The sequence below is a fragment of the Gouania willdenowi genome, chromosome 11, assembly GCF_900634775.1.
Source record: "Gouania willdenowi chromosome 11, fGouWil2.1, whole genome shotgun sequence".
NCBI classification, from domain to species: Eukaryota; Metazoa; Chordata; class Actinopteri; order Blenniiformes; family Gobiesocidae; genus Gouania; species Gouania willdenowi.
In genome coordinates this window covers 24,632,009-24,643,047 of record NC_041054.1, presented here as the reverse complement: position 1 = coordinate 24,643,047, position 11,039 = coordinate 24,632,009, and the positions used below count along the sequence as shown (strand labels likewise).

Genomic DNA, 11,039 nt, shown 5'->3' with positions numbered 1-11,039 from the left:
ATAATAATGACATTAATAAATACATAGATTTACAGTATGTATTCATCTTCTGACCTGCGTATTGCTGTTTGGGGTTGCTGGGGTCTGCTGATGCCTATTTCCAGCTCCATCCCTATCTTAAGACATATCTACTGCATTTATATTATTCAAGATGCCTGTGGGCTCTGCAAGGAAGAAGCAATCTTCACCCTTAGCTGGCACCAGGGCCCCATATCCAAGCCAAAGCTGCTGAACGGCACAACAAGCATTCTTTAAACAGTACCTGCATGTCATCCAAAGGTTGTTTTTATCCACCCAAACACTCTGCCAACGTGTGTTTTCATCGATTGAAAGGAGTGATGTCAAATCACTGGGAATAACAAAAAAAATAGTGTGTGGGGGGGCGGGGGACCAGAACAGGACAGAATCACTGTCTTCCTTGTCTGTCAAAGAAACACAAGAAATGATGGAAAGAATGTAATAAAACACTTATTAAAGAAACTGTTCTTCTACAGCAGTGTTTCCCAACAAGGGGTACGTGAGCACATTGCAGGGGGTACGTGGAAAAATTAAGAATTTATTTGCAAGATAATGAAAAATATTCTTAGTCATTTCAATGAAATGGTACGTGTGCGCTCTGACTTGTTTTTAAATTTTAAATGCCCGTTTAAAGGGGACATATTCAAAGAAGCTCCTTTTGAGGAAAATGTCAAAAGTTCTATATAACACAGGCAGGTTGATTATTAACAGGTAATGGTTCTATTAGGATAATTCACTTGTTTTTTCTTAAAAAAAAAATACATGTATAAACTTTTTTTTAATGTTTCGCCACTTTATTACCTTTGAAAGACCAACATATAAAACACAATAGTTTTACATAACATTGAAACATAACATTTACATTTTGTTTTACCTACATGCACTGTTTGTGAACCAGAAATGAACAAAATAACAAACAATCACAATATGAACAAGGTGTGTGTGTGCGTACGTGCGTGCGTGCGTGCGTGTGTGTGTGTGTGTGCGTGCGTGCGTGTGTGTCATCCTAGTGGGCCCTGGCACTGTCTTTATTATGTTTTCTTGCAGACAGTTTTGCCTGACGCATATTTGGGGATGAAGACCACTGTATTTCACCATTTTTTGACAGGAATGTCTTGCTTGGAAGAATAGGAATAGCAATTCCTTCATCTTGTTCAAAATCAGGATCATCAGAATTTAGCTAAAGATAGTCTTCATCTTCAGACACATCCTCCTGTATTTCACTGTCATGATGGCTTCCAGAGCCTCCAGAGGGGTTATGTTCAAACTCTGAGTATGTTCAGGCTCAAATGAGGGAAACTCTGAGTATCTCATTCCTAAACGCAAGGTATGTTCTTCTCTGAGTATGTTACCATGGCAACATTGTCCGTGAACTAAACCTGGTCGCTGGCAGGTTTTATCAAAGAAACCCTGGGTTTCTACCTGGCTCCGCCCACCTGAACACCGTTTCTGAACATTTTAATGAACCTTAACACTTTTCTCTGAAACACATTAATAACATCACACACCACAGACGTGCTCACATCATTACTAATGTTGTGCTACTTTACGTTTTTTTTTGTTTGTTTGTTTTGTGCAAACAGTAGTTTTCTATCTAACATTGTGGATACAGATCATTTAGTGACAGACACTGAGAGGTTGATCTGCATTAAAACATCTACTGACATATGTAGTAAAGTTCTCTGAATACAAACCTGTGGATAATGTAAAGGAGGAGATGACAATTTAAATGAATGCATTTTTAAGGCTCGATTGTTTTTTTTTATATTGTTATACAGTTAAATCTGTAGATCACGGCTCTTTGAAGATATGATGGCGCAGTGACTTATGACACTGCTCTTGAAAGTGACGGGTTGCGAGTTCGCGTTCCGCATCAGTGTTCTTTTACGACATTTTTTAGGAAGTTGAGATGACTCTGGCGACAATATTACATTAAAAATCAATATAAATGATGCAATATCAAGCGGCATTTACTGTCTTTATATCCAGTGGAACAGGAGGGCTCTCTATGTAGCCATCCTATGCTGCTACCATGTTTCCTCAGACACATTTTATTCATATTATTCACCACTCGTCACGTCACTGAAGCAATAAAGTGATGAAGCGACCAAAAAGTGTGACTAATTACAGGTGATTTAAGCCACTATAGTTACTGAAGACTGAACACACCTTTAGAACAGGATCATATTCCTCAAACACCGGCTTATTTCACCCATTACGGTGAATAAATCACTATTTTCCGGGTGGTTGTCATGGCAGCTCAAGTCATCTTCGATCCGTTGATGATGGCTTTTTATCGTGCGTGCACATAAGTAACCCAAGGTTTACATACTCAGAGTTAATTGACCCACTTCATACCAGCTGTAATGGAACCAGATACCCAGAGTTTCCCATCGCGGGGTATGTTGACCCAGAGTTTATGGATAAACTCAGAGTTTGTTAACCCTCCTTTATGGAATACCCCTCTGGTCTGTCATCCTTTTGCTTCTGCTGCTCATTTTGTAAAGGTCTGTCTGACAGTGTGTAATGTTGGTTGGACTCCCATGCAGATAATCTTTTATATGTTTTGCCCCTCCCCTGTTGAGTGCCCACTAAATGTGGGTGGAGTTTACCCGCAAGAACATAAATGTTTCTCGTTAAAAGCCATAACACCTGTGTGTGTGTGTGTGTGTGTGTGTGTGTGTGTGTGTGTGTGTGTGTGTGTGTGTGTGTGTGTGTGTGTGTGTGTGTGTGTGTGTGTGTGTGTGTGTGTGTGTGTGTGCGTGCGTGCGTGCGTGCGTGTGTGTGTGTGAGGTGAAATATGATTGAGGTGAAATATGATTGGGTTGAAATATATCTCACAGTTGCACAGAAAGAAATAGTCTGACATTTCTGACACCCTTTTACCTCTAGTTTGACTGCTGGGTCAAACTGACCCGAACAGTATCTATGTGATATAAACATGTAGGGGGTGGTTGGAAATATGTAAGATTAACCATTTTCATATCATATGTTGATTGCACTAATTAAGCCAAGCAGAATAAGTTTCATAATGAAAAAATACGTTTAACTATTTTTACTAGATCTTCAAACTTTAAAATGAGTAAATTTGAACCATAACATAACAGGAGGGTTAAAAGCTGAAATATATTCAGGCGGATTCTACGCATAGCGGATTCCGCACTCCTCAGAGCTTACATACTCGGACGGACTGCAAGTAGTAGTTTCCATTAAAATCCTACATTTCCCACATTTCTTAGAGCTTCTCTGTAGTTCTTGTACTCCTAGGACATGTTTTAAAGGTGTCTGTACATTCGTAGCTCTTCCGCCAGTCTCTCCTCTAAGCTTATCTTCATCTCTCCTGTTCTGTTTCACCAGGCGGTGAAATGTAGGTCAGTGTTACATTTAATGCGGGTCGATACAATGTCGAGCAGTGTTTGGTGTGACACCAAGTACGCAGACAACTCAGTGCAGTAGTAAAATCTGAGCTTTGCAGTTATTTGGCCTGGCGGACTCTGCTTTGCGGAGGTAAGCTCGAGTTTTGAGTAGCTTTATTTATTGTTAACAGTGGACTCTTAATGGTGTCCCAGAACCATCCCGTTCTGCATCATCCAACCATCCAAAGTGCTGACTCTTTTCAGGGACAAGCTTGGCCTGGTCCCCCACACCACTGGGATAGAAAGAGTTCAGCGCATGGGTAAAACATCAAAGGCAACAGCTAGGTGGTAAACTGCTCAGGTTGTCAAAACAAGTTCGGATAAACTATGAACTACGGCCAGGCCCGCGCCGAATAGCACGCACCATGTTTTCAAGAATTCAGTCAAATGACTTGGTTCCACCAAGTAAAAAAAGACTAGCATTGGACGTGCAACATCGATGTCGGATTTTGGTATCAGTGTCACAGCCATACAGAGACGATACCGGACCTCGTTCCCAGTACCGATACCGTACAGGGTTGGTTTTCAACACTGATAGAGAGCGGTCAAATCTCGTTCCCAATACCGATAGCGTGATCAAACCTTGTACACTTGAATTGCCTTTGAAACGATATATCACACGACTATGTTCTGTCCCCTCCCCCTTTCAAAAAGGTCTCTGAGAGGCTCTTGACATCCGTTCATAGAATGTCCATGTCAAATTACTGACCGATTTAATGAGCATTAACAAAGGGGTCATTTGAAAAATTAACAAAATTAAATTTGGAAATTACCAAAAATGGGGAAGAGCTCCCGGGGGGCCCCTGGCAGCCTGTGACACGTACGGGGAAATGGGGCCCATTTATATATTGGTTTGCGCCAATGATTTGGTACCACCAACTGCCGTAATATTTGACTCACAAATAAAAGAGAAATGTATTCATTTTTTTGGGGGGGGGGCCCAAATCGAAAATTGGGCCCCAAGCGTTGATGCGTACACATCTATAGATTATACCTCCTAAATTTCAACCTGATCCATACACAAATAACAGAGGAGTAGCGATTTTAACTAGTGTACACAACAACGAGAAGAAAAACCACAATTAAGTGAGTGGCGTTTTACACTTTGCACCTTATTTGTCGTATATTGAACACTAGTTTGAAAAACAATATCTTTCCACAGCTCTGGAAGGAAGAAAGAGTTACACCACTACCAAAAAACAGAAAAGAAACACTTTTGGAGAAAGCAGCATCAGATCAAATACAGGAATACTTGTCAGAAAATAATAATCACAAATTCCCAGCATGCCTAGCCTACAGAAAAAGACACTTTACTTGCACAACTCTCACACAAATGACAGACGACTGGTACAAAGAGTTAGATCATAAAGATAAACACAGTCTATAGCAGTCTTATTAGATTTTACAGCCACTTTTGATGTGATTAATTGCATCAATTTAGACCATCAGCTGTGACTTGGATGGAAAGCTTTTTAAATAGATCACAAAGAGTTTTCTAAAGGAAGTTTTTCAGACAGTGTTTCCTTGGAATGTGGCCTTTCCCAGGGTAGCTGCCTAAACCCCCTGCTCTATTCTATTTACAGAAATGATGTAGTGCCCCTAGAAAGTGTCTTGCTATAGAAAAGTGTGAGTGAATAAAAGTTAAATCCTCTTTAAACTGACCATGTAAACATGCAATTCCTAATGCAAATTAAATTCTGAATTAAACACACACTCACACGCACGCGCACGGTTCACCCAAAGCGAGCAAAAAGTGAAGCCACTCCAGCGAAGTGTTGGCGCTCTGCCGGAGACAGCACCACTAACAGATTCTTAACACATTTATATTGCCAAGAGAAGAAGAAGAGATTCACTGTTCACTCAGATCACTTTGGATTACAATATGCTACAAGATAATTTTGAATTTTTGACCAAATGATGCCAAAAAAGACTTACATACTGCAGCTTTAATCAGTACAGGAAACTAAAACTAAATTTAGAATCATATAGATATGACACTAGACGTGCAAGAAAAGGACAGTTTTCACTAACAAAAGCAAACACCAATTTCCTAAAACATACAGTAGAATACAGAGCAAGCACCATGGCACATCATCACATCGTATTGATGATATACCTGTAAATATGTTTGTTTTTTAGCCTGGACCCCAGGAAGATGAGCTGTGCTCCAGGGTACAGCTAATGGGGATCCAAAATAAATTAATAAACATGACTCAAATTCTGATGTAGCTGGTTATGATTTACAGTTTGCATAAACAGGACTGAATCATAACATAACATAACCACTAGAGCGAACATGGACTTGTCTGTGAAAGGTCACATTTACAGACCTTGGAGTTGCTGTTAACTTACCAATAAATGGGAAGAGCTTCGTCACCTTTATAATAAGTATTGACTAGGCCACTGGGAGTGAGGCCCAAGGCCAAGGCAGGCTGACTTGATAATACTGTATCATGTTTTTCTGCAGTCAGTGCCTTCTCCTCCCCCTTCTCTCTCTTCTCTGTTTCAGGTGTCATGAAGCTGATGATGGCAGTTCCTGATCACGGCTCAACTAGTCTGGGACACTCTGATGTTCTATCTCTCTATCCTGTTCTGTTGCTCCTTCTGTCCACTAACCCCAACCAGTCACAGCAGATGGCTGCCACCTCTGAACCTGGTTCTGCTGGAGATTTCTCCCTGTTAAAAGGGAGTTGTTTCTTCCCACTGTCGCTAAATACTTGTGCATATGAATCTTGTTGGGTTTTTTCTTTCTTATTATGAATTTGATATTTTGATAAGCGCATTGAGAAGACTTTGTTGTAATTTGTGCTATACAAATAAAGTTGAATTGAATTGAATTGAATTGAATTGAACTGAATTGAATTGAATTGAATTGAATTGAATTGAATTGAATTGATGGACAGTCTCTAAATTGCCCATTGGAGTGAATGGGAGTGTTGCTCTGCGATGGACTGGCATCCTGTCAGGGGTGTACCCCGCCTAACGCCCAATGAGAGCTGGAGATAGGTACCAGCAGACCTTCTCAAAACTGGAAAGAGAAGCAAGCAGATGGATGGTTACATCAAAATCAAGCACATAATGTAGTTTGTCACAATACAGAGGTTTTGTATTTATTACCACATACTACTGATCCTAAGGAAGACGTTCCACCAGAATGTTCCATGTAGTACGTTTTAGATTTCAGGCTGCATATATGAATACATTTGTACGAGGCACAGCATTCCTGTAGATCTATGATGCTGCTGTGAGTTGGACATAAAAAGGGATCATTGTCATCATTTATTACCATCGAAAAAAAGTATTTCTGTTTCATCTCCAGTACTCTGCAGCACAGGTCTCTGAACTGAGCTGCTGTTACACAACCTTCTGCCATTCCCAAGGGGTTTTCACACACTTCATAAACGTAGATATCCGCCACACTTTGGACCTGCACAATAAATCACAACAGGTCTTCTCAGCATTTATTGAACTGTGCCCAACTTCTTAAAAAATCGACTAAAAGTGTACAGAGCCAACTTCATCTGAGGAGACTTCTAAAACCTTTTCTTGCTCTCATCTGTCATCCTTTAGGGGAATGTGACTGAGTGTAAGTCAGTTTAAACACTGAAAAGTGAAAAATTTCCAGACCCAAGGGTAGAATTTAACACTTTCCTTTGGACTCGGCTATGGAGACAAGTGAACAAGATGAGATACAGTGCGCCTTCTGCGTTTCTCAGCCCCCACAAAGAGCTGAAACATTCCATATGAGGAGAGAAGGGAACAGATGGAGGGCCTGCATGTGATGATGTTGTGTTTGCAGTCTTTTCTTTGTTCGCATGTAATAACTACAGCTTAGTGCGACCCATCTGCTGCCACAAGGTCTCAGTCTCTAAAGCAATGTGAGCATCGCGTATGTGAGAGAATTCAACTGTGGCAGAAACACACAGTACACAGTACAGTACGGAAACATTGGCAACACAATAAGGTGCTTATAATTAGAGCTGCAACTAACAGTTATTTTTGTAGTCGACTAATCTATCAAACATTTTTTCGGTTTACGGACTAATCACGATAATTTTTTTTGTTATTTTGGTTATTTTTGAATTGCTATTTCAAACCACCCGCTTAAATCCTCACACCTGTGATAGTGTACTCTGACAACATGTTTTACAGCACGTGTCAAACTCAAGGCCCGGGGGCCAAATCCGGCCCTTTAGAGCATCAAATTTGGCCCCCCAGGAGACAGTAAAAAGGATAGAAAAACATGAATTATTGTGTAAAATACCAAATAATCCAGTTGTAGATATCTGAAATTCTAGAATATGTTTTATGGGCTTGAAGTTTTCCTTTGTTTACATCACATTAATGCAGTCATTTTTAATTTTAAAAATAACTCCGGCAGGGACTGATATTACAAACAAACAATGACTTTTAAAATGTTTTTTTTTTTTTCCCCAACCAATAATCTGTGGCCCACACAGTTTGACACCCGTGTTTTACAGAAAAGAAATAAAACAATGACAGGCCAAAATAATGCATTTATTATAGTATATTTTCAACATGAGAAATTGTGATCACAATAAAAAATAAATAAATTAGATAATACAAAGTGCATGTGGTCTTGAACAACTATTCATAGCGGAAACACTTTGTAAAAAAAAAAAGTAACTAAATATACAGGTTCAGGTGGTAAGAACTTTAAACCAACTAAATAGTTATTTTTACTTAAAGCATAAACAAGAGTCACTTACTCAAAGGTTGGCATTATTTGAGGGCAAACAGTCAAACTAAGATTAATAACTTGGATAAAGGAAACTTAACCCTCGGAGCATCTTTGTGACCAAAAGTGACATTTTGAGTGTTTTTATTTGTTTGCCTCTCAATTTGGTTATTTTAAGGCTCGTTGTATGAAATGTTGCCACTATTGTTTTTTCATTTTTATTTTATAATTCCAAAGTCTTGTGTATAGAAAAGGAGAGATGCATCATACTGACAGTTAGTAACCTCGAGACCAAATTTGCCCCATCGACTCCCATTGTAGCCACATATTTTTTATACACTGTAATCATGACATATCAAAATGCTTCCTCAATTAATACCTAATAAATCTTTGAAATAAAGAGAAATATGTTTTAGATGTAAAGACCCCCTACCAACATCATTGCATAAAGTTGTAGGAAAATTTCAGTGAAGGCCTGGATTTCTCATTTTGCAAAATGTACAAGTGTAATTTTCTTAAAACTGTCCTTGTGCCAAAAATAACAATGCATCAAATTAAATTCTGCAATAAACTTAATGACATGGTTAAGGCTGTAATATTTTCATCCAAAAAATTTCACTTTTTGAAAATACTGCATATTTAGAATGAGAGGTTCTCGTGATAAAAAGTCCATACCAACATAAAAAGGGTTAATACATTATACTATAATACATTTTATAAATATGGCTAGGTCTGAAGTAGATACGGTGGAAGTAAAAAATAAAAATAAAAATAAAATAATGGAGTACATTTTTATTGCACTTTTATGAAACAGACTGTATATGTACACAAGAAGTGTATATAAATTTAAAGGAGTGGACAAGGGTTTTTTTTCATGCTTGGGCGTGAGACTGTCTCTCTTCTTTGAGGCAATATTTCCAACAGCAGAGAAAAGATGCTCAGATGGTGTAGACATAGCTGGAATGCATAGGATGACTAGTGTTCAATATTTATCCTCATTCACATTCCATCAAGCAAATCCACTGTCAGCCTTTGAAAGAGGCTGTTCTCCAAAGTACATCAGGACCTACAACATGTAACAGATGAAAATAAGAATTCTGTAATGTTACCATAATTATGTGTAAATAACAAGCAATAATAAATTAAACTAAAATGAACATCTTACCTCATTTGTGATGGCTTGGTTGTGATCATCCTCTTCACGTGACTATGTCACTGTTTGTGGATGAGTCACAGCCAAGCAGTGATTCCATACCTGGAAAAGTCTCACACATGTTCTGTCTCCCAGCCTCTAGCATGGACTGTGAGGCTAGAGTTTGGAATTTTTTTTAACAATGAACCTCTGCTCAGGAGACAGAAATTTCAGTTTCCTAAAGCATGGGTCTAATGCAGCTGTGGTGATCTGTTTGCATGGACTATCACAATGTCATTTTCAGACCAGCGTGCAGTGATCTCCTCCAAAGCAACTTCCTGAAGAGTCTGCACAGGTGCTGCATCACATGTGGTCTGAGTGGACTTCAAAAACCCTCTGCTGCACCCAGTGTTTTGTTGCTCTTAGGGTGTTTTAGAGCACGACTGATAACTGTAACAGGTTGGACTTCACCTGTATGACAGGGGTAATTATTTACTTCACTAGATGATTGGACGGTTACGGCTCTGAGTCCCAACAGCCCTACACAATTCATACCTGCCCCACTGCTGTTTTGATCAAGGCTAGAGGAATTAGGCTCCAGATGTTGTGATCGTCACGGCAACCTACTGGAGTGTTTTTAGTAATGTGTATTACTCCGTGGCCATACCAGCCTGTTATTGCCCGATCTCGTTAGATCTCGGAAGCTAAGCAGGTCTGGGCCTGGTTAGTAGGTGAATGGGACACCACTGAGAATTCTAGGTGCCACAGTGGTATCTGCCATTGTGTCCTTGGGCAAGACACTTCACCCACATTGCCTAGTATGAATGTAGTGTGTTGGTGGTGGTCGGAGGGACCTATTACTGTGGCAGCCTTGCTTCTGTCAGTCTGCCCCAGGACAGTTGTGGCTACAATATTAGCTTATTACCACTAAGTGTGGAGTGAAAGAATAATGCTTTCATTCTGTTAAGCGACTTTGAGTGTCCAAAAAAGCACTGTATAAAATTGATTTATTATTATCATACACTAACCCTTACTAGGCCATCGGCTAGCTCTCAGAAAGTGCAGAGAAATTGACTTTTGTTCTAAGCAATAGGAAATACTTTTTTAAAACTCTTTTTATTTAAGTATAATACTTAAACTTCTTCCACAAAAAGTTCCACACGCAGACTTCCTGCAGTTAATGAGTGTACTCCTAAAGTTGAGAAGTTTGTGAAAAAAAATGGACATTTTAGCCTCTACAAGCACTTTTGATTCCAATTATCTCAGAGAGTAATAAGGCCTCAGACCTCACATTTTACAATAATACAGACAATACTAAAATGTTTCAAAATGTGAAAAAGGAGGTGGATAGGGGCTTTAGTTGTGTAGAAATCTCATTTTAAAAAAAGTCATGTTTTAAACAATTGACCTATTGTAACAAGCACAGGGACCTAGTTTCTTGGACACAACATTTTCAAAGTAGAATTTATAAACAAAGATGAATAACAAATTGCTCCCAATAAGTATAAACTATTCTTTAATTATATCCAATGCATTTAATATATATTTTCTCACTATGAGAATTTCTGTATACACGTAGTTAAATGAATATTCATAATCACTCTCATCATCACTATTATCAGGAATGTCCTAAGAGAGGTACAGACAGGAAAGCAATTTCTCAAAGCTGCGCGTATCCATGGTGACACCGAGTTCACATGACACCACATCTAGGAAATGCTCTGCTGCGGCATTAAACTTGAGCTAAACTGCTCTGTTTTTTTAACTGCTTTGT

At 39.0% G+C, this 11,039-nt stretch overlaps 1 pseudogene; it reads left to right on the top strand.

Annotated features, from left to right (window-relative positions):
* Positions 1–9,918: 9,918 nt before the first annotated feature.
* Positions 9,919–10,036, top strand: LOC114472702 (uncharacterized; annotated as a pseudogene).
* Positions 10,037–11,039: the final 1,003 nt, after the last annotated feature.